At 43.3% G+C, this 25,502-nt stretch overlaps 1 protein-coding gene across 3 annotated transcripts in view; it reads left to right on the top strand.

Moving 5' to 3' along the window:
* The window catches only part of HDAC9 (histone deacetylase 9), a 2,124,307-nt gene that overhangs the window by 355,660 nt on the left and 1,743,145 nt on the right, over positions 1-25,502 (top strand). For all 3 annotated transcript variants that reach the window (XM_086941890.1, XM_086941889.1, XM_086941887.1), the window contains exon 2: positions 2,124-2,326. The gene's annotated coding sequence lies outside the window, so the exon portion shown is untranslated. The remainder of the gene's footprint in view (positions 1-2,123; positions 2,327-25,502) is intronic.

Raw genomic sequence — 25,502 nt, 5'->3', positions numbered from 1 at the left:
GGTTGTTTCTCATGTTAGCTGGAATATAAAGGAGTCTGGTGTGCGGTGTATTCTTATTGTCGTGTGACCACAAATATTTCCTGACAGCTATAGAGGAAGTATATAAATATGGCTTTGTTTTAGATGGTTAATTCTGTTTCCTATTTCATCCTGTGACTATTCTGTTGTATGTGTTCATGCTTTCCAATAAACCTGTTCTTTTGGCAAAAAGTCGCTTTTTAACTTATCCTTTTCCAATTCAAGGGCAGAGTTACTGACATACACTGTCTTCTCAAAAAACAGGTTAACTATGTAGCAGTATGTGAAGGCAGTAAAATATTGAAACAGTGTTGATTCATGGGTTCCTGTAAAATGGAAACCTGATCTTTCAATTTCAAAAGTAAAAGCATGATTTCTAGGGTGTCTACAAGATACACTTTATTAGCATGTCTTTGCTTGACAAATTCCCACCTTCATACAGATTATCTGGGATTGTTTTCACCATTCAGAGTGTTTTGTCTTTGCCAAACTGGGAAAGTAATCGTCCTCTAATCTTTCAACTTGAAGTGTTAAGAGTTTGGATCAAAACTGGGCTTATTGATGCTCTATGGGATGACTGCTTTGCCTGCATTCACATTTGTGTTATGTCCAGTTCAGGAGTTATATATATATAATCAACTGAAAACACCAATAAAAAATCAAGTTGTGGTTCTGATTCAAAAGGATAAACCCACTCAAACTCGCCAGTTATGCACACCTTACGAATACCACCCGTTTTACTATTGCTAGCCCACATCTTTTTCTTCCTGTGTCATTGGCAAATGGTTGATTTGTGCATGGTGGATGATGTCCATTCTGATCAGGCGAATTTCAATAGTTTTATGTGTTTGAGCCAAAACCCTAACTCAGTTGTTAACTGTGGTTTTTCATGATTTTCAGGGTATTGCTTGTAAAAATCACTTTGCTCCCAACCCCGTCTAAACATGGCCTTTGGCTATGCATAGCAGGTGTTAGTTCCAGAGCCTAGCCAGCAGCCAGGCCCTGTGTCCAACCTGCCACTAGCAACCAGCCTCCACAATGCGTGGCTTTTGGAGGTACCAAATAGAGGTTTACTGCGTGGTCTTGGCCAGGCCTGGCACCCAACCTTGTTGTTCACGGTTTTTGCCTGCAGAGCATGCCCTGTTTACAGTATGACAGCTTTGGATTGGATGGCATAAACTTGGGTATGTTTGCTTGTAACCTATACCTGGTGCCCACTAGTGTCTGGACAAAGCTATGCTTCTCTGATGAGCTTTAAAGAGAGTGAAGCACTTGTCTCATAAGTTACTTTTACATATGCAAGTTGGCTTGAATAGGCATGGATAGCTAGCTTAGCCATTGCCTTAAGACTTAGTTGGAAAGAGGTTTTGTCACTATTCAATCTCAACGTGGATAGCACTGTGCTCACCTTATGCATAAAAAGTCTGCTAGATAAACAGACATTTGAGGTAGATGTCAATACGGCCACTTAAGAGGAAAGTGCTTCACATAATCAAGTAACTACCCAAATTGCCAATCTTGATTTGTAAATGTTATGCAAGACTCTAAGCTTGTGAGTATTTGGTTGGTATATCTATCTGTCTGTCTGTCTCTCTGTCTGTAGCTCTATCTCTTTGTCTATCTATCTATCTATCTATCTATCTATCTATCTATCTATCTATCTATCTATCTATCTATCTATCTATCTATCTATCTACAGACATACGCTCATATAAAAATATACTGCTTCATTCTCAGTGTAGAATGCTTGCCAGTTGAAAATCAGAGCCTTCATATTCAAGAGTATTCTCTTTAATGTAATAAATCTAGAGCATGATGTATTTTGTGCCAGTGAACAGATGTTATAGATGTGATACTATGAGTTGTCATGGTTGAGGACATACATAGGGTAAATTGTGACGTATTGAAACGTTTTACAAGAATTGTAACCCTACACTGTGGTCCTGTTTTAGGTCCTTATCTCTACATTGCTATCTCCAATAGGCTACAAAATATAGCTTTCATGCTCTAATTCATGGGCCAAAGCAATATTTTGTTAATGATTTTCATTCTATTGAGGTATCCTCGGTTATTACTGGTGCTAATTGCTCTATTCTTTACTGCAGGATAATTGCATCGATCTACTCAGACCACTGTAGCAGCTTTGAAGAACTCATTTCTCACTGCCTGTGCCCTAAGATACAACCAGCAGCAGCGAAACAACATGGCTAGTTTCTTCTTGGCATTCCACATCCTCACCGTTGCTGCCTGAGATTCCTCTCAATGACTCTGTGCCCAACAGTTTGATGGAATGGGACCACCATTAATTGTAAGTATGAACATTAAGATGATCTTTATTTCAATAGATTTAGCAATATGCATACTTTTCTAATGCAACCCATGGTACATCTTGAAAGTTTGGGGGCAAATGTTCATGTTAGATGTACTTTGGCAGAGGAAGCTGTTGGATCTATAAAGGCATATGCATACTCTTTAATTTTTTTGATGTGCTTCATTGGTTTCTATACTTTTGACAGTGATAACCTTCTTCTTAGTGGCACTCTATTGGCATATTTTAATAGCGTTAGTAGTTTTGGAAACGTTGGTGGAATTAGATTTGTGTTTTGGGGACAAAGCAGCAGGACTGTGGTGAGAAGCAGAAGAAGGAACATGAAGGACTATATTATGGGGAAATTAAGCAATGCTGTATCAAGAGCAGGCAAGCATCAGAACAATGATTCTGGTGCGGGATAAGGAGTTAATAATTGTTATAATAATTGTTATATGAGGATTGCAATGGTGGAGCTGGATGAAATGACATCCACCTCAATAGTGGGCTGGGGGACAATACGGCAGAATGCAGAGACGAGAAAAAAGTTTACGATGAGCTAGGTGGGGAACTTTGGATAAAGTCAAGTTTAAATATACTAGGTGGGAAAAGTAAGAAATTATGCTGGCAAATACATCTAATCATAGTTCTCTTTTTTTCCAATAGTTTTTATGAAATACACAGAAAGATAGTTATTAATTCTGGAATGATATTTATTGAAGAACTGTAATTTTGCTTCCTGTTGGTCGCTCGCAAAATGGTTTATGCTAAAGAATACATACAGGTTGAGATGGGGATTTATCATGGAATACAAATTGAAAGTGAGATACCATGCAAAATAAAAGCTATATTCTGGCTTCATTTATCGAAGCCGTATGACATAATTCTCACAGAGAACATTTGGTCTCCCGTTTTTGGAAGGGATGCACTTTGAGGTGAGTAGGTGATAATACAAGCATTATCCACCTTGGTGCCTGAGGAACTCGGGGAAAAATATGCATGTGAATGGGTGTTGAAATGGGAAACATCAATTACAACGCAGTCATTACAACGACCTACCTTTACAACACAACTGCCTTTACATTGCATGCCATTATGATGCATGCCATTACAACGCATGTCACTACAGCGCATGCCATTACAACGCATGCCATTACAATGCATTATAAGGTATGTAATGGTGATTTCTTCAGTATTAGGGTGGGTATGGGTTTTGGGGTACATGGGAATAGTAATTTTCACTCCTACACTATCCACCACTTTCCCTACTGTTGCACTCACTGGAGTGGGAATAGTAATTTTTGCCCCTATACTATCCAATTCTTACCCTACTGTTACCCTAAAAGTATTATGCATTGTAGTGGTAAGCCTTGTAAAGATATGCATTGTAATGGAATGCGTTGTAAGGGTGTTTTAAAAAATGTGTTGTAATGACATGCGTTGTATAATCATGCAATGTAATGGTAGTTAGGATGTAAAGACTGCGCTGTAAAATCGAGGTTTACCCACCATGTATAGTCTATTTTTCTGGTGTTGAACCCTGATTATTCATACAGACTAGTCTTAGAGTATAGAAATGTGAATGCACACACACACACATGCTGTACAAAATGCTCACATTGACCAATCTAGTCAGAAAAATAATTCAAAGGCAGGATAGACATATCTAATCAAATCTATAGTTAGAATATAGCACCTGAATCCTCGTATCTCATCGCTTTCTTGTTTTCAGGCCCCATGTACACAATTCCCATTGGGATATAAGAATGGTGTGGGAGTATTTGCAGCAAGAATTATGGAAATCAAACAAGATTTCGAGGCACTGTGATATATTGACAAGATATTTATTATAGACAATGACTTGACTGAATACCTGGCTCGGGTGGACAGGATAGTGACTCTTTAGGCCCAACATGGGTATCAATTTTAAGAAAGCTACACATGCATATCTTAATGAGATTTTCTAGGAGAAGAACTATCCAGTGAGGGTAAAGGTTTGGAACCTGACTTCTTGCAGAAGTATTCTAGTTAACAATCGCCAATCAATCAATCAAAGCATTTGTATAGCGCGCTACTCACCCGGAGGGTCTCAAGGCGCTTGGGGAAGGGGGATCCGCTGTTGCTCGAACAGCCAGGCCAAACACTTTAAGGACAATACAAGCCCTGAATGTGTTTTTAAACTTCAGCAGAGCGTCCTTGCAACATTATGCTGAGCTGTTTATGCCCTTATAAGAATGAATTACTTTTCTGTTTCTGAATAATATTGGACAAAAGCAAACACAACTATCTTACATGGATAGCAAGAAGACATGTTAGAGACGATGTATTTAGAGACAAGCAAAAAGACAAACCTCGTTGTTAGGATTGTTCCCAGTACTTCAGGCTACACATATTTGGTGTATAATGATAAGAGATAGACTACTCCCACAGCATACATATAACATCTGTGCTCCTCTACAGAGGAATGCTTTACTACTATTAAGAGTATTCTAGCTGCAGTACAAACAGCTGTGCTCAAGGAATGCCCTTTGGTGCAGGGGAAACAAACCTTTAAAGTGTCTCTCAAACTTATGTTAGAAGCAGTAACAAACGTCAATATTACTAATGCATGCATCCCATGCCTACATTGGACGCAGTTAACCACTTCTTAGAATGCCACTGATATAAAATTTGAATATGATCCTACACTTTGCACACAGGAATGTATGCTCTACACAGATAGTATGCTAAAAACTCCAAATGTTTATCCATACATGAGTTCAAAAGCGTGCTCTACATGGAAGGCTCTGCCGAACTTCTGGTTGGTGCTAAACAGAAATGCTTCATAGATTGTGGTGTAATGCAATGACATTTCAAGGATGGTAACCTCAAGGCGCAATGCACACACACTAAACCTTTGGGTGACTCCGTTGTATAACTCGCAAAAATACATGCTCTGTTACTTGGCCTTAAAAAAGCTGATCCTCCTGTTTTTAGACTTATTGTGTTGGATACGGTGTTCTGGGTCCAAGGACATGATGTAGATTTACCATACTGGTGCTTAAATGGGTTCGGAGATTCAAAAGGGAAAACAATAAAAGGTACACAACTTTGAGGAAAGGAAGCTCTTCTACAGCAAAAGCTGACTTTGGTCCATGTACAGCCCACCGTGGCCCGTAGAATTGAATAAATGCATGGTGAATGGAACTGTGCAGCTGCAAAAACAGCAATACAAACCTTTAAGGTGGCTCCTGTAACTTGATCTACAACGAAGTTCGATGTAGACATTTTAATAGCTATACAAGCAAAGTTGAAAGGGAAAAAACCTCCTGATGGTTTTCCCTTTACATATTTCTATGCCCTCACTAAATAAACTGTTCCTCTTTTTTATACCTTGAGAAAGCAATAGATATATTCCTAATGAGAGCGCTAGATTAGATCTAATAAGGGCAGCTCATGAAGGAATAGCTTCAGGTCATACTGATATGAGTGCTAATGTATCAATACCACAGTAGCAATACTGGTGAACATAGTCAACAGATAAAACATTCAGCTGTTGCAAGGCCAGCACAGACTTCCCTTACTATCTCTTCTAAACCTTTCAGGGTAATTTTATTAGACTTTATTGGGTCAATCTAGAATGTTATTTTAAGCGGCGGCTCCTCCGCAATGGCGGAGGAGCCTTGGCCCACAGCCTGGCTAAGAGCCAACAAATGGAAAATAAGACAATGTACTTTCATCGTTTTATTTTACATTTGCCGGGTCTTAGCCATCGCTGTAGGGAGGGGTGTTGTCGAGGCATGGGAGAGGGGAAGAGGATTTCTCATGCACTACACTCCCTCAGTGTTTATGTGTATTTGGCCAGCCATCTCAGGCCGACCAAAACACACACACGAACTTAGGGCTGAAGAAACATCCCAGACTCCCTGGCCTGACCAGAGCATCTTCCTAGCCTGCTCAGGCCAATCACCGCACTGCAGTATGGAGATTGGATGGGAGTCTCTCCCAGGGGTTGCTGGGGCACAGAAAGAGGATGGAGGCAGCCGGCGGCCCCAGGTAAGTTTTTTTTTCATCTATTATTTTCTAACAACTCCCCCCCCCCACTTGACCCCACCACCATTTATTTGTGGCAGCCACCACTGGTTATTTGATATAAATAAGTATTGGTTGCTTCAGATATTTTGGGTTTGACCACAAAAGACAGCCAAGTAACAATTGAAGAAGTACAGACCTTTCATTCAGACAATTGTTGTAGGAAAATACCTCTTTTTGTTTAATCTCCCCATTTTTAGGTCTCGGGCCTAGCGTACACTGTGCAGCAGTGTCGCGCAGCCAGAGTCCTTTTCTGGGGGTTTTGAAAATGGACCTGGAAATTCCATGCAGCTCGTGCGTGTTATTTCCTAGGTCCATTTTCATTGGCCTTTCGTGCGTGTACCTTTAAAACAGAACGCGCAATAGGCCATGGGCGGTCGCGTTGCTCCGCCCATGGCTTATTGGTGTCTGTTACACGCACCTGAGGCCATATGTCATCAATTATGGAAGACATATGATCCCAGTGGCGCTCGCATCACTCGTTGGCATCACTGTTGGCCATACAGTTACCACTAAATGTAACGAAAAGGCTTAGTACTTACTATTCGTGCTCAAAGACAACAATGGTGATATTCCTTGTCCTGATGATGATGCCCCAATTTTAAAAAAGGCATCGAAACGTCGTCGACTTTAAACCCCATATGCAAAAAATGTATGTAACATTGAGAAAAATACAATGGTGTGGTTCTTTGAATATTTCAAGTCTGTTTTACGGAGTACAAGTGCGCAGACATATTTCCTGCTTTGTCCTTTTTTGCCACTTACTTCGTTGTTGTGTCTTGTCTGTTGAGGGTCACGGCTGTGCCCGCTTGACATTTTTTAAAAACACTTTAATTGTATTTAATGGAAAATAAAATTCCTGTCCGGATGGACAGAAGACATACCACTTATTAAGTGTATGATTAATGTTCTGGTGTATATTATTCACATATAGGGACCACTGTCTTATATAATTTGAAAACAGAATAAGGCAGAAGATAACAAGAGAAGAATAAAAACATTAACCCTTGCAGTTTATAAGTAACATCCAGAATTCGTGGTTGGATTCCAAGGTATAAGGAGAGAGAGATATTTGTGCAAGCTCCTTCAAATCTAACAAGTCCTGCAAATCAAGATTAAGTCTGAATTTGTAAGGGTGAGGATTTCAGACCAAATATGTACTGTGAAACTCATGAATGCTAATGGGCATAGGGCGGTACACAGCGCATGTACCTTTCTATGTTTGTATAGTAGAAGTAACCTCCAAAGAACTGGGTCAGCATTATCTATTATTTAGACATTATTGTGGTATACTGTTGACACCCACACAACCACTTTAATTCCATAGTATGAAAGATATTATCCATAGACTGTGTTCATACAAAGTCTATATTAAGATCGATAAATTCGATAGCAATGTACTCCCTGATGTGTCCACACATATCAGCAGCAGTAGCAATAGATGTAATTCTGATGTACTCTGTAATCTATGTATGCACAATGATGTCAATACCAGCAATGCAATATCAATGCACTCTGTAACATATGCACGCACAGTGACGTCAATACCAGTAAAATCAATGTCTGTACACTGTAACGTATGCCTGCTTTATGATATGCAATGTTGATTTTCGATGTAACAACTGTATATATAACTAGCAGCCCACCCCGGTGTTGCCCGGGGCATGGGGTTGGGGGCAGCATCGCAGCAGGAGAGGCGCAGCAGAGCGGCCGTTTTGTTGGTCTTGTCCGCTTCTGCCCATGCTTTGTTTTCCCCGACGTCCCGACTTTGTGGAAAAGGCTTTCTGAGCACTCAGTGTTCATGGCCCCCGCCCGTCGTAGGTCCTGGCCGCTTCTGCCCACGCTTTGTTTCCCCTGACGTCCAGACTTTGTGGAAAAGGCTTTCTGAGCACTCAGTGTTCATGGCCCCCGCCCGTCGTAGGTCCTGGCCGCTTCTGCCCACGCTTTGTTTCCCCCGACGTCCCAACTTTGAGGAAAATGCTTTTTGAGCATTCAGTGTTCATGGCCCCCGCCCGTCCCTTGGTGCGCACCCGCGGCTGCTTCACTTACCTCATCCGCCGCTCCTCCCCGCGCTGCTGAGTTTACAGCTCCACTGCTCCTCCGCTTCTCGCCGCTCCTCACCGCTTGTCCGCAAGCCGCTCCTCCCCGCCTGTCCGCAGCTCCTCCCCGCGCTCATGTCGGCCGCTCTTCCTCTTGCTCCTGAACGCCGCTCCTCCCCGCGCTCCCAATGTCATCACGCACATCGTGGCCGGCGCTACTTCCAAGGGACTACTTTTTTTTTATTCGTACATTTTTTAAAGAACGTATATATTTTTTTTTTATATGGCCTATGTCCTTCTGCTTGCCGTGACGTTTTCAAAGATGTCTTGGGTGTTTGGATTGGTGGTGTACTTTTTGAGTTTACCTGGCTCAAAGGACACAGTTCTCTCTTTAAAATAGTAGTATAGATAATGAGAATATTGATAAATATATCGATTACTGCCAGGTTACATGTCCACCTAATCACAAATTCCTACCATTCATGTTGGATTCATCTGGGATGACCTCCCCATCAATCCCAATTCACAGATTCGTGGTCAGGCCCTGCGACCCAGACCTAAGCGTACCGATTGACAGGTTACAGGTAGGGTTACACTTAGCCCAAAGAGAGACTCTCACCAAGGGAAAACCCTGCTCAATTCTACAGATAGGTAGTCACACCACAAACAGGACCGAGGAGATTGGCACCAATAAAACATGTTTGGTCAAAGGCGCCTTCCCAAAATACCACAAAGTTAGATGTCATATGTAGTTAGGAACACTCAGTGAATCAGAACATGACATGCACACCGCACAAGGTGATCACGCGCTCATCACATCGGACATCTGGACACGCACACACTGGCTCACACTAGCTCACCCGAGGTCGAGAACCAACTGTGTCACCCTTATCAGATGGTTGTGCTTCTTATTTATGACTATGATGCTTTTCAAAGAAGGTCAAAGTGTTTTATTGTACCCACAAAATGTATGTGTGTGTGGCCAAAACTTCTGTACTCTGAGACTGTCTTCAGTCTCGCCTCTGTTGATGCTCTCCTGGCTGCTACGTTTAAATAAATCAACTTGTTCCTGTTTTCCAAATGCCTCTTGTCTTTTCATTTATTTAAGGTAAATTCATATTCAACCAACAGATATACTACTCTTTGGTATCCTGATATCGCGAAGCAAATGTCACCAAAACAGGTGGATTGTTGAGGTGTGCTATGTACACGGCTAAGTATAGGTGATTCACTAAGAGTGTGCTATTGTGTTCCATAGATTTTTACAGGGGTCAGTGCTGTTTTGAAGAAGCAAAGATCAATGCCTATATTTTGTCTATGCTCGTAACGTATGAACAGTGACCACCAAAAAGAAATGTGTAGCATAGGGTACACAATGTGTAATATTGTCTGAAGTAGTGCCTCGGTGCAAATGAGTTCTAACATTGGTGTCTATGCAGTTCGACAATGTTTTGTAAAGCAGCAGTGATTTTGAAAGCACTCGCAATGTAGTGCAGAGTCTGCCTCATTAAATCTAAATGTCGTTGCCTGCATCATATTATTCGGTTACATTCAAAGGTCAAAGGCTCTACTTTACAATTGGGTCGTACCCGCAGTATTCATCTGGCTTCTGTAGAATGTATCTGTATTATAAGAGCAGAATTAAAACCCAACAGTAGGAAAACGTCAGATGCAGAATCCACAAAGAGAATGTTGAAAATCAAAGCACTTAAGGAGTCCTGAAAGGGCTAGACAGGGCACTGTACACACTCATCTGCAAGTGATATTGCATATATTGCATCACATTAGTGTGTATTGTGCCATATCATGTGACCTAACTTTCTGTGAGAAAACTATTCCAAAACTACAACCGCTGCTTCTGCCCCTTTGTTAAAGAATCTAATCAAAGAAAACCCTGTAGACTTAGGCCCAGATGCATGAAGCTAAAAAACGCTCGCAAAGGGGCAGATTCTGAGAATCTGCCCCTTTGCGACCAGTATTTTTGCATTTGGGATGCATCATCCCAAATGCAAAACTCGCAAATTGAGAATTCTCTAAATTGCGATTACTTTCATTTAAGGAATCTCAAATTGAGATTCCTTAAATGCAATGCATTAAAGTTTAAAAAATAGCGATTTCGCTAATAGGGCTCACAAATTACAATGAAGTACAACTTCATGGTAATTTGCAAAAACTTTGAAAAATGCACTAAAGTGCATTTTTCAAAGTTTCATGTTGCGCACACACATGCCCTAAGGGCATGTGTGTGCGCAATAAATGTGCACAGATCAATTGTAGGGGTGCAACAGGGTGTCCTTTGGACACCCCTGTACCCTTGAAATCGCATTCTCTTTTTGCGATTCGCTAATTGCGATTCTAAAATTGAGAATTCTTCCCTAAAGGCCCATAGGAATGAATGGGGGGTATTCCTTAATTGCGACTCGCAATTTGCGAATTGCAATTAAGGAATTTTAAGAAATCGCTATTTTTAAAGTGATTTCTTCTTGCATAGCATTTTGCTATTCCTTATTAGCGATTCCTTATTTTTCGCTAATAAGGAATCGCAAAATGGATGCTTGATGCATCTGGGGGTATAAGCCTTAACTAAAGTTTAATACATTTCCAGGGCATCCCCCACTTTTGACAGCTGGCAGCAACCTTTCCATAAACCTAAGAGTTCCATATTATGTTAGTGGGGTTTTTTTTCACCAAAGGTGTCCCTATTAAAAGGAGGGCTCACTTTTGGAACATCTGTCAATACTGGTTGTCTGTATTTTTTTGTTTTGTTTTTTAGAACCAGCACCCAAAAATAGGTGTTTCTTTCCAGAAAAAAGCAATGTCCTTATTGTGCTGCCTATAGGGAACATTGCTGCATTTTTCCTGCCCATACGGGTCCCAAGCAGGTAAAATTAATATTAGATGCAGTGCCCTAAATAGAGCATGCCTATCCAAATACTTAATTGGTGGTCTTTTGCAGATGGGCCACTGGCAAAGGCTTTCTGGATGCATCACCACCTGAGCCGTAGTAAAATTCATTAAGGATCTTAGAAATTGAAGGACCTGTTCAAAAAGGAAAATTTAAATGTGTAATGTACTCTTTTTCATTTTTTTATTTTATGTATATCGACACAGAATTGTCCAATAAATATATAAATATTCATTAATGGTTTACAAAGTTAAGAAATGGACAAAGCATATCGTATTTAGATAATAAAGAGTCCCTTGAATCCTTACACTCCTCCCCATTCTTTCCCCATCACCCACGTAATTTTATACTAATTTCTTAATTTTGATGTGCTCAATTTGGAATACATGTCCTATTTTTGTAATTGAACGATTATATATATAATTATCATTGTGGCCAGGTGGATGTTTGGACAGTGATTTTAATACTGATTCTAAATCTTGCTAAAGATTGTAAATAATTTTTTGTTACTTCTTCAGATTCCTCTTTTTCATTCTTCAAGCACCAACAGCACTTCTGATCACTTCTACTTTTGCATGTTCCACTTTGGGGCAACTTCACCTATGAATGTAATCTGGTACTATTGTGAATTATCAATGACATTCATGTGAATAACGAATAATAACTCTTTGATAGGCAATGAATTAAATTGCTTGGTAATAATTGAATTTGGTCTGTTGCTCTTTCTCCTTTTTCTTAAGTATTCAATACAGTGAGCTGATGAATGATAATAATATGCTCTAAATATTTTGAATCTATTGACTATGTACTGACTATTGCAGCACTTAAATTGAGGTCTAGGACCATTGTTTTCCATATCGATTTACACCCAGGTCCAGGACCAATTGGGTTACCTCATTTTTGATAATGGAGACCGTTGAGGAGACAGTAAGGTGGGGCCTGCATAGACATTCATCTAGTGCCATGACGAAGGATAAATCCTCGGGCCCCTTGTCAAAGCAATGCACCATGGACCGCTTCACAGGACCCGGTAGCCAAGCACCGGATGTTGCTGGGGTCCCTCGGGTAGTGCCTGACAATGCTGCCCTACTGGCGGTGATCACGCAGGAATACGCTAGAAGCAAGACTTTGTGAAGTGGGTTCAGACGTGAACCAACTGAGATAAAATCTCAGCAAAGTAGTGGTGCACATCACTGAGGCTGTGACTAGGGTCTCTGGTGTGGAAGATACACTATCTAAGCTTCAAGCGAGGGTGGGAACCTTGGAGACACTGACCAGGGGTATTACCGCATGAGTGGAGGATGCAGAGAGACAGGCCTGCAGGAACAACCTCCGCATTATAGGCTTCCGGGATAATTGTTATTGCAATGATATGGGGAAGTCCCTGACTCGCTGGCTGGCATCGTGGATCTCCTCAGACGCCCTATCTTCATGCTTTGTAATTGAGCTTACCCACTGGGCATTGCTTCAGTGGCTACCTCTGGGTGCTCGGCCGAGACCATTCATCTCCAGGATCTTGAATTACTACGACTGCGACTTAAAATGGCTAGATCTCAGGAGAAACTCAAGTATGAATATCACCCAATCATGATCTTTCCAGACCATACCAGGCTAGTGCAGCAGCATCAGTCTCTTGGTGCGGCAAAGGCCGTCTCTGGGACCTTAAGATCTCCTACATGGTCGTGTTTCCAGGACACCTATGTGTGGTATACAAATCCAACACAATGGTTTTTGATAAGCCAGAAGAGGTCTTTGCATCTTAGGTGAAGCCTGACAATGCAGCCCTACTGGCGGCAATCACGCATTCCAGGAATACGCTAGAAGCTAGCATTGGTGCAGTGGGTTCAGACGTAAACCTACTCAGACAATATCTCCGCAAGGTAGGGATGCGCATCACTGAGGCCGAGACTAGGGCACTGGTGTGGAAGATACACTATCTGTGCTTCAGGTGGGGGTGGGAACCTTGGAGACACTGACCAGGGGCCTGGCCGCACGAGTGGAGGCTGTGGAGAGGCGGGCCGGCAGGAACAACCTCTTGTTTGTAGGCTTACGGGAAAATTATGAATGTGATAATATGGAGAAGTTCCTGAGTCGCTGGCTAGCGTTGTGGGTCTCCTTGGACACCCTATCTTCATGCTGCACAATTGAGTGTGCACACCGGGCCTTGCTTCAGTGGCTGCCACCGGGTGCGCGGCTGAGAGCAGTCATCTCCAGAATCTTGAATTATCACGACCACAACTCTTTACTCAAAATGGTGAGATCTGAGGAGAAACTAGTGTATCAATCTCACCCAATCTTGATCTTTCCAGACCATACCAGGATAGTGCAGCACCATCATCAGTCTTTTGCTCTGGGACCTTAAGATCCCCTACATGGTCCAGTTTCCGGCCCGCCTAAGTGTGGTATACAAATCCAACACCATGCTTTTTGATAAGCCAGTAGAGGTCTTCGTATGTACAGATGAGGTGAGACACTTGAAGCCGCAGACGCCGCTGATGCAGGATTCAGATTCCTCTTTGGGTGGACCCCACCAGCCACAGGAAAACATGAAAGAGAAACACAAGCATCATTCCAGATCATCGTGCCGATCTAAGCCCAGCGATAAGGAGGTGACGACGAATCCTATTGGCTAGTCATATATTATAGAACAGGAAGTAGTGTTTTTCATCGACTGCACATCTAATGTCATGTGCAACGATATGTTAGAAAGTAATTATATTATTCTATACTGGTATGGGCATATCCTTCTACCACAGATACTTAAATCACATTGATAAAACTACCTCTTTGTGTACATTGATGATCATATTACCAAAGCACTCTCAACAATAGTTATAAACAGTAGCTCCAATTCTTGAAATTCACATGATTCTTCCTAAAAAAATAGAGGGTAGACTTCAATGGTTGTAGATCGTAACATATATTGAGACCAAGGACAAACAGCCGACACGTGTTTCGTCACACTGTGACTTCTTCAAGGCTAAATTTGCGGTCACGTGCTCATAGAGACATCGAGTAAAGTTGTGCATCAAATGGTTTTGTAGATGATAAGAGAAATTGTGGTAGATATAATATTTCCACACACTTTCATTGGTTACTGAACAATCCCAAGTATTCTTCCTCTCATTTTTATCAACTGTCCTACCGGTCTGTTTGCGGTCGCTACAATGGGCCCTGCCAAATGGTGATATGACGTCTTCTGTTGTAGACCAGTCTTAAAAGATCGACACATATGAGCCCATGATAAGGCTGCATTATCCTGTCTGCTCTCGTCAAGTGGTGTTTGCATCCTGGAAGGTGGATATTGGATAGTCCTTCGGCGTTTTGGATGGAGGAGGCTGCATCCCCTGGCCTGAGGATAGGGGATCATTTGTAATTTTCACATTGTTATTTTCACACTCTACAGCAGTTGGGGAGGACAACTCGAATGTTTCCTGCTTTCCAAGGGCTGGACAGGTTGAGAGAAGTACCTGGTCTCTTCCAGTTTTCGACTATGACACTGGGGTATTGGGGATCCATTGGTTGGGCCCCCGGCCTACCTCCTGTTGGTGTTGGTGTAGGTGTGGGGCTCTAACAGTGACAGATGATTCTACAGTTTGGAGGTATTGGGGTGGGGAGAGTGGGGAGGAGGGATGTTCCAGTGTTGTAGTTTGGGTTTTTATGTACTGTGTGATCTGTGTATTCCAAGGGCGATGACCCTCTGTTCTGACAGTGGATGATGAGTTACCCTTGTATCAGGATTGCCACTAACTTAGCAGAGGCTGCCCTAGGGAAGCTGTGAATAGTGAGTTGGAATGTAAGGGGTTTGTTGGACAAGGTAAAGTGAGGGTTGGGACTGAGACAAGCAAAATACATGGGGAAGACATTCTGCTCCTACAGGAAAGACCCCCTGTTTGACACTCTGTGGCTTCACACAGGTAGTTCATGCCGGTTTTACTAGGAGTTCTATGGGGTAGCAGTCTTGCTGCACCACAGACTCTCCTTCACATTGGAGCAGTGGTGGGTAGACCCTCAGCGTAGATATATTTTAATTCACGGGACCCTGTGTGGTGTGGGGAACAAATTGTAATTGGCAGTGTATATGCCCCTCTGCCCCTCAGTCAGAGTTGTGTGGATCACTTGGTGGAGGTGTGGGACACTTGACCAATGTGTTGGCAGTGGTCGGTGGGGACTGGAAAGACGTAATGTATCCTTAGGTGGATAGATGGCGGACCGCGGGGTGGTAGGCAGCCCAAGGGTGTCCCGCCTGAAGTTGCTAGTGAGAATAGTGGGGTGGATAGACATTTGGAAGTTGCATCACCCTAATGCCACATGTTATACCTTCTACTCCCAGCCCCATGAGTCCTTTTCCAGGCTGGATTAACTCTTTGAGCTGCGCTGTTTCACATACAGGGTGTCCGGATCCATAATCCTGCCCCGGCCATTACCCAGTCGCTGTTTGACTTTTGATAGGTCCTAGCCGGCTGTTATTCTGGTGGAGAGTGTCTCCATGGCACCTGCATGATCAGTCATATCATACCCACATCTATGTGGCATTGGCTGACTACTTTACCTTTAATATTGCTACTGCCTCTTCGGTTGAGGTCATGTGGGAGGCTATGAAGCCCACCATCCACTGGGTGGATCTCAGCTTTTACACAGCAGAACATAAAAGACTTAAACAGCACCTGATACAGGCAGAGGCCCACATTATAGAACTGGAAGTGTTGGGTCGGACAGCGGATGGCTGTGGGGTACGCAGACTACTCAGCCTTGCTCAAAAGCAATATCAAGGGGAACTGATCGAGGAGGCGCTTTGTGCATGGCTAGCCTTTCTGAGCAGTATTTATCAATGGCGGACAAACCAGGGAGATTGCTTCATAGGCTGTGTCAGCAGGCAAGGGCGCTGACCCATATTCCTGCGGTATGCAAAGCGGACGCATGATACTTACTGAGCAAGCCGCAGTGGCAAATAGCTTTCCAGAGTTTTATCAAACTCTGTATGCCCGGTGGGAGACACTGGAGCCCCCACAGATTGAAAGATTCCCTGAAGATATGCCCCCGAGGGCCCTGTCAGTCGAAGTGCCTTGGAGGCCCACCTCACGGTTGAGGAACTGTCGAAATTAAGGCCAGATGGATGCCAGGCAATTATGGGTTCCATCAGAATTTTTTTTAAAGCTTATTCATCCTTACTGTGCCCACATTATCTGGCGATGGTCCAAGTGGCGGTGGAGACAACTTGCATGCTCCCGGATTGGAGACATGCAGAAATAGTGGTGTTTCGAAAACCCGGTCGCCCTCTGGAACTTCACTCCTCATATCATCCGATCTCTCTACTTAATATAGTGAGCAAGCGGTTGGCCAGTAGATTAATGACAGATATGAGGGACTTGATCCACCCAGTTCAAGCGGTATTTATGCAAGGTCTGGTGACGCGCCATAATATCAAAGCACACAACGCAGTGGCGGCTGAGGACCGCCTAGATTGACCTGCGACCTTACTACTGGCTGATATAGACAAGGCATTTGATTCAGTCAGTTGGACGTTCCTTTATATACTCTTGCATCAAATGAACCTGGGCCCGCGATTCTTGGCTTATCTTCAGCTACTTTATAAGGACCTAACGGCCTCGGTGCGGGTGGCAGGTAGCGTCTAGTCCCCATTTCCTGTCAGATGTGATACTCATCATGGATGTCCCCTGTCCCCTCTCTTATTTGCCCTGGTAATTGAGCCATTGGCTGCTTGGATCAGAGTGGACGCGCTAGTGTGAGGCTTTGAATGGTCCACAGATATTTCTGACCGTATTGCCCTATTAGCGGATGCTGTACTATAGTTTCTTACAAATTCCCACAGATCTGGCCTCAGGATCATACAGATCATGAAGGTATTCAGCTCAACGGCAGGACTAAATATAAACATGGGCAATATGGCTGCGGAGGGGGATGTTGGGTGGCGGTCATTGACTAGCTGACATTTCCAGGGTCACGACATCTGGGTGTCTTTCTGACAAATACTAGGAAGGTCTCCTGGGAGCACGGCTCAGCACCTATAACAGATGGTGTCTCTTCCTCTTAATTTAGAGAATTTTTCAGTTTTTTCCATTGCATTTAAAACATTCATTTTGTCGACCTTTAGGTACAGCACCAGATCGTCTGTGAACAGCTTACATTTTGAGGCTTCAGGTAGAGGGCACAGTCCTGGCACATTCCACACCTTATAGAGATATTTACTGCTGCTTTGCCATTAATATGTATATACATTTTACTCAATTGAAATGAATGCGCTGGGAAAGCGAAATTTTCTAGGATTGTAAACAGGACATTCCACTGGTTGCGATTGAATGCTTTCTCCGCGTCCAGCATTAGCACTACCACTTTGGTGTTCTGTGTGGAGTAATAGTCTATTGCTTGGGTTAAATAGTGTCTGTTGTCTGTCATCTGTCTGTCTAGAATAAAACCATTTTGGTCTCTGTGAATAATTGTAGGTTTAGCCAAAGCTAGACAATTTGTAGGATCTTTGTAAATAGTTTGTAATCATGATTTAGAAGACTAATTGGGCAATATGAGTTTAAGTTCAAATGATTTTATTGAGAGAAAATTGAAGTGACCAAACACAATATACAGCATAGATTATACAACATGGCAATATGAGTTTATATCCTGCTCCAACTTCCCCTTTTTAACAAAGCTAACAATAACTGCTTCAGTTAAGGAAGTTGGAATCACTGTTTCCTTCATAATACTATTAAATAATCTCACCAAAAAATGTATTAACAGAGGAGAAAATTATTTATAAACTTCGACAGGGATCCCGTCATTACCACAGGTTTTTGCATTCTGGGCATGATTAACTGCCTGTGTAACCTCTTTAGAGTAATTGAAGTGAGAAGTGCTGCTCCCTGCTCTCGTGCTAAGGTTGGAATAGTAAACTCTTCTAGCCAAATACTAGCTGCTTGCGGGAATGTGTCATACAAGTCTGAATATATATATTCATAGTGATGAAAAACACATCTGCTATCCCTTGTGGTTGGGTTAGTATTCTATCCCAGATGGGATCTTTTCATGCAATTAATATTTTACCTCCGCTTGATCTCCCAGGCCAGATATTTCCCCATATATTAATTTCCTTCATACCTTTGTTGAAAAATGTTATTATGATTTAGAATCTCTCTAAACAAAATATAATTCTTTAGCTGGTCTCTTGCCTGCCATGCTAAAAGCTTGGTTTGCCTAGAACGGGGCAAAAAAGATCTTTCAAGCACCCATACTGAAAACGCAGTTGGTGTGTCCATATTCCACTCTAGGAACATACTCAATGCTTGACGCATTTGGTCCATCCATAACTCACTTACTATGAGGGATTTATCAAAGACCAATCTTCGTCTTTCTAAACCTGGATCCGCTACTAAAAACTCAGTGTAACCACCAAGTGGTCTGAGAATTGGTTAGAAATAATCTCCAATTGCATTCTACAAAGTGAATAAGAAGCTAAAAAGAAATCTATATGTGATGAGGAATACAACCTTTTTGAATGACATGTATAAAGCCTCTCTTTAAGATGGGAACTACGCCATGAGGTGATCAAAGCATAATCCTTCATCAAGTGATTTAAAATGTAACTGTTCTTGGCTTATTCTGAATTCTATTGGGGTGAGATGCATCGAGTGCAATGTCTGGGACCACATGAAAATCTCACCCTATATTCAAATTGCCCTGTACATATCGTATAATATATCCAGCCCCCACCCAAAGAATCTTCTATAAGGCCATATTAGCCCACTAGCCACCCTAATTTGAACCCAGGCACATCGCCTGTATACCTTTCCTACTTCACAGGGTAATTCTCTCGTGATTAACATTGCAAATCCCTATATAGCAACATTCGCAGATGCATATAACACATGTGGAAAGCACCCTAAATTATTGGATAAAACTGCTTCATTATTTAGGCGCATCTCATGAAAGAAAATTATATTTGCCTTAGTGATTTTAACCAGGCTAGCATAGCTTTTACCTTAACCTTGTTATTTAGACCATTGGCATTGCAAGATATAATTCTTAAATGTCAGTCTACCATGGTCCTCTAATGACCATCACTATGTCCCACTTTGTTATTGCTTTGTATCTGCGATAATCACTTCCCGGCTGCATCTATTTTTTTTTAAACATAATGACTCCAAGCAGCTGTTTTTTCCAATGATTTTTTCCCCCTTTTCCAACCAGTACAATTTCACCCTATGTCCGTATACTAACAAGGGCCTGCCCGTCTCAGGCTCCCTCCCCTGCTTATCCCCCTTAGTATGGTTCTCTCTAAGCCCTAAGAGAATAGCTGCAAGATGGCAAGAATTTGTTTAAGAATGTACCCTGCGTCCATTGCTCTGCAGTATTTACTTTCCTCATCTTACTGCTATTCAAATGGCCTACTAGATTGTTAGCTGACTTACCTTGTAAAAAAGAAGAAAAAGGAAAAAAGAGAAAAGTGGGGAGCAGATCCCCTGTTCCCTCCTCCCCTTCTTCCCCACCTACCTCTGTGGCCATCCATCCAAAAAGTCATTTGCCCAGTCTACTAATTGAAATGTAAAGGTCCAGCCCTTATTCAATACTTTAAGCTTCAACTGTTGGAGGATGCCCGCCGGGGCTCATAGGCGTTTAAAATTATCGATCAGCCCCACACGCTCCCTTCGCCGGTTTGCTGCCAGAATTGACATGTCCGGAAATATTCGGAAGGAGAAGTTCTCTGAAGTATCAAAAGTCTTGTTCTTGATTTCCTTGGGTAAGATCTGCTCTTTAATTCTAACATTTCCAAAGTTAACCAAAATCGTGTGGGGTTTCTGGCATTTGTGGGTCTCATTTCAAGAACCGTGTGAGCCCGGGCAATGGTCAAATCCTCCCCTTTGGGCTTCTTATCTGGCAGCACATATTTAGAAATCAAGGGCGAAATCCATTTAGTTGTAAGCTGACCTGCCTCTCGGTCTTCGGGTATTCCTACGTATTTCAGGTTCGTGCATCAGGCTCTGTTTTCAACATCGTCCAATTTAAATTGAAGTGCTTCCAGCTCTGCTTGCATTCTCAAAAGGGGCTCATCCTGTTTGGTACTGGTGACCTCCAACTTTGAGACGTTTAGGTCCATCTGCGACATTGGGGAGAAAAGCTGTTGGATATTCTGATTTATCAGCGCTGGGACGCTCACGGGCAGCTATGCGCTTTAGAAATCCAGTAACATTTAACATTTAACATTTAACATCTGCCCCAACTGTTCATTGGTAGTTCAATGGGCATCTTCCTGAGATACTTTCCTTTCTTGAAATTCTTGAACAATCTGACTTAACATTGTCTCAATTGAAATTGAAGTTGATGCTGACTGGCTGGGATTTAGCAGCGGAGATCTAAGACTTTCAGGTTGATCGGGGCACAGGCTTAATAATGATTTTTTCTGCACTGTCTCCATTTCCCCTGCATTACTCTGCTGCAACATTTTCATAAGGACCTGAGTCATCATACTATCTTTAACTCCTCTCTTAACCCCTCCTAGTTTAAACAGATGATTTTACAACTTGTCCACTGTCCGCCAGTCTTCTGGAGTATCTGTAATGCTTAAACCAGTGCCGTGGCAGTAGTAGGGGAGGCGTCCAGGATGGAGGCAGAATTGATTTTATCGCCTATTTTCTGTACCGGCTTATCTGGGGATATGTCTGGGGATACATCCTGCTGGACTACCTGCATTTGAGTTTTGCTGCTTTGGCCCCTCAAATGCTGGTTTTGCCCCTTGTCACCTTTGAGAGTTTTACTATGTGTATGGGTCTTCATTGAAAATTCCCTAGATAAGCATTTCATTGGTAAGCCTTACAAGGATGCACCCCAATGCACTGGTATATGCAGAGTCAACTGTCGGTGGGAGTGTGGCAACGAATTTGTAGGAGAGAATACTGCGGAAATGAGAGTCTATTGGGGGTTGCCAGAGTTGTTTACATGTAAGCTGCATGCCGCATCAGTGCCCCTTTGACCACTTCTGCAACTCATCTGCTACCTCTCCACCAGAATGGGATCTAGAGTTCCACCTTAGGCTGCTTCAACCCCTTTCGCCCCCTGTGGCCTCAGTACTTCTGCCAGTTTATGATGAGCTTCTTATATTGTGCCTTGAAATTCTTATGAGGCCTCGCAAAGTCCTCCCAGCCTAGTACCTGCTGCTCTCCTGATTCCCTTATTTATTTATTAGTTGATCTTTTTGTCCCTTATTCTTTATTCCTTCCCGCCTCCCTTCCCAGTGCTTCTACTTCCTTTCTCTCTTCTTCCTTCCGCTCCCCTTCTCCTTCCTTCTCCTTTTCTTTTGTTCCCTTCTCCTTTATTCTTCCTTCTCTCAGGACTCCAGCTGGGTGTCCCTGAATGCCATCGCCATGTAAGTCTTTAAGCAATGTGCTTAGCCGTGCTTAAATTAAGACCAATACGACTGCACTGTTGCAGTTGTTCAGCTGCCTCTCACCGTTCACTGCTCGTCCACCACTCATCACTCTGCCGATGGGGAGTCAGTCCGTCTCCTCCTTCTCCTTTCCCCAGCTCGGCATGCCCCCTCCAGCCTCTGCAGGGCCGGCATCGGTGGACGCAATGGCTTCTGGCGTCCCACAACGGCCGCAATGAGTCCTGGGGGGATCAAATGGAGTGGAGCAAAACCGCTGTTCAATTAGTCAACCTCGGCTGCTCATCTCATCTGCAGCCTCGGCTCATTGGTTCCTCATCGGCTCCTCGATACATCAGGTAGGATGGATAAAGAAAGAGGCGGAGGTGAGGCAGAGATACAAGTGAATTTTGCAGTATCCGTAGGCAGATATGGAGACCAGGAGCTCCTTATTCTTGCATTTCCAGCCAACTAAGTGTATCTTTTTGAAAAACATGAATGCTGATTTTAGGCTTTACTTTTACTGAAATCCTTTTCCTACACATTTCAGATTTTGGATGGGTAGAAATACAGTTATGCCACTGTATACCTCTTTGGTTGGTCTTTCCCTCCCAGGATGTAAATTTACCTCTGACCTGTGTAATATGTCCAAATATGATTGTATTTATTGTTGAATATCCATCTTCAAACAGAAATCCCTTTGCCAAGGGAAGAATAGAGAATAGCAAAGCAGTGGATCTGAAAGTCAGTGATTATGTGTCAGCTTATTTCTCAAAAGAAATACATTTTTAATTGTGCCACTGTCTGAAAAACTCTGAGTCGATCCTTGTGGTTAGGCAATTTACACACAACTCAATTGCAAGTGTAAATCTCCTTCTGATTACTACAGGGTCAAAGATACTTGAGAAAAAGATTAAATATTTTTTTCTGGGTATCACTGATGAACTGATAAGTTTCTCACACAAACTACCTTAAAGTTCAGAAATTCTTAAGCTTGGCCTTAAATATTGTCTCTAGTCTGGTTTTCCATGGCACTTTATGCTTTTACAGTTTCAAATATCTAATCATTCCACTTAATGTTAGCAAAATTTTCTCTATTTCCATAAGTATTATGTTCTAGCCAAACATAGAGAGTCAGAATTCCACTTTCAACTCAGAACTTACAGAGATTAGCTGCAGAATGCCTGAAGGATCCAAAATCAGGAACCGCCAAATCAACGCTGTTTTGTCCTCCTGCTTCCACATGCTCCATCTGCTTCATAAGATCTTCAAGTGGATGTCCACTGAGTCCAGGAAATGGTCACCCATGCACTTTTCACCAGCAGACTCGACTATGGCAACCCACTCTAGGCGTGTACCACCCAGAAACTCCTAAAGAAACTGCAGAACATCTAGAACGCCTCTGCCAGACTCATCTTGAACATCTCACACCGCAGCCACATCACAGGCCACCTGACAGACCTTCACTGGCTACGTGTCAACAAAAGAATTACCTTCAAGCTCCTCACACACACCTACAAAGCCCTGCACAATGCCAGACCCGTATGCCTCAGCCACTGCCTCATATTCTACTCTCTCACTAGACATTTCCACTCCACACAACTGGTCCTGGCTACCATTCCATGGATCCGCAAGACCACGGCTGGCAGAAGATCCTTCTCCTATCTTGCTCTGAAGATCTGGAACTCATTGCCTCTGCACCACACGCAATCACCATCGCTGCTGTAATTCAGGAAGGACCTCAAGACCTGGCTCTTTCACTGAACCACAGATCCTCCCCTCCACGTCCCCTCAGCATCCAATAAATGTGTCTACTGAAGGAGCACAATATATACCCCTATCTGCCGAAGATAAGTGTGAGTTCTGTAACGTTTACAAATTAAATCAGTCCTCTTACACTCCATGTGAGCAAACATACTGGTGCACACCTTCAGGTAAGGGCACATCACACAGGCCCACAGTCCACTTCTATCTGGTCCTCTGTCTTAGTCCCTACACTACCCCCCACAATAACAGGATGCACCATCTGCTGCACAAACAAGAACACTAATCTGTAATTGGCCCCTCACCACCCTCCCTGGGTAAACACTTCCAAAGCCAACTAGTGCCTCCCCAGCCATTATTCAGCATCCATCTACCCAAATAACATAAAGTAGTAGAACTTTAGTGTGTGTTAGAACCTACACCCATACGTTCCTAATTGGAAATTTATCCAGGGGGCAAAGTGCAGCTGGGCAAACAATCCTGGCAAGTAGCCTGTTCTGCAATTCTACCCCTGTGAAGCCCTAGTGTTCCACAGACCCTACCCCACTTAGTCAAGCACAACTGCAATAAGAGGGAAGAGGGAAGGGAGTAATGAAAAAGAGGGGAGAGGCAGAGCAATCAACCAGGGCCAGAGCCCATCTCCAATGCAGCCTCGGAGCCCCGGAGCCCCGTAGCCCCATGTAGGAAAACGTGTCTGCAGCCCAGTATAAATAGTAGTGAGCCAGACTGCAGATCCACTGCCACAGTGGGGCATAAGTGGTGCACAGTACCTTATCTGCTGTTTACACACTGCAGGTAGCCATCTCAACACCTGCAGCATAACAGGTTGAGGATAGTGCACAGCGTCAACTGCTAGGCCAAGACAGTGTCTGTGCCTGAATTCTGAGTATCATCCACCAAATTTGAACTGGTGCAAGAAGATGCCGCAGAGGTGATCGTTTCAACCAGTGCCCTAGCCTCCTCCTACCATTGCAGTTCCAAGTTCAGGGTGCCTTCTGGATGTACCACCACCCTCACACCAGCACATGAGCATACTTCTTCTCCTCAATGCGGGCACTGTCCATCCTCCCCACTGGGCACTGGCCGAAAGTGTCGCCGAGATCCTATCACCTCACTATATCTCCAACCAGTCCCATACATCATAGGGTTGCATGAAGAAGTGCAAACACCCATACTGTATCACCTTCAATTTGGCAGGGTAAAGCAACATGCCCATAAGTCCCATCGACTTTAGTTTCTTCTTGACTGCGCTAAAGGACTGTCTCTGTAGCTGAACAGCCCTAGCATAGTCCGAGAAGTTGTGTATGGTATGGTTTTTGAAAGCTGATCTCCGCGCTAGTGGTACTCCTGCAGAATGGCACTGTAATTAGGAACCTTTGCTAAAACAGTCCTTTGGGCACCCCCGTCCCACAGCTGTGGCAGGCACATGATCTGTGCGCCCTCTCCACCATAGAGAACCGTGACAAATTCACATCTGGGAGTGCTACCTTGATCCATCCCTCCAGGAAGGTCTCCGGGGTGCTTCACTCAGCCCCCTCAAGGAACCCCACGAACCTCAGGTTGCATCTGCAGGATCTCCCCCCTCCCATCCTCCACTCTTGCCTCTAATTTACTTGATCGGGGCTCAAGCACAGCCACTGCAGCCTTCAGCGTGGACATTTCCACTTACATCACAGATAACTGTTGCTCCATTTTTACGGACATCTCTGCCACCTTGTGTCGATCTGTTCTCAGCAGATTTAAATCTAGTACCATGGGTTCGATCTTTGGCTGCACTGCCAGATCTGAGGCCTTGATAGCCACCAGAATCTGGGTACCCAACAGTTCACGTGTGTCTTGAGTCCTCTCACTGCCATCCGCTGGCATGCCTTCGCAAACACCCAGGGCAGTAAATTGATCAATTTTTGTGTGCTGCATACCACTGTTTAGTTTGTCCTTGCCTATAATGCGTCAGGGACCCAATCAAGCTAAGCAGGCACTAGGTTTGCATCTGCCGGAGTAGCAGGCAGAGCCGGTCTCTCAGCA

The sequence above is a fragment of the Lissotriton vulgaris genome, chromosome 10 (assembly GCF_964263255.1).
Source record: "Lissotriton vulgaris chromosome 10, aLisVul1.2, whole genome shotgun sequence".
NCBI lineage: Eukaryota > Metazoa > Chordata > Amphibia > Caudata > Salamandridae > Lissotriton > Lissotriton vulgaris.
Note: the sequence above shows the minus strand (reverse complement) of the source record. Positions and strands in the feature narration are given on the sequence as shown.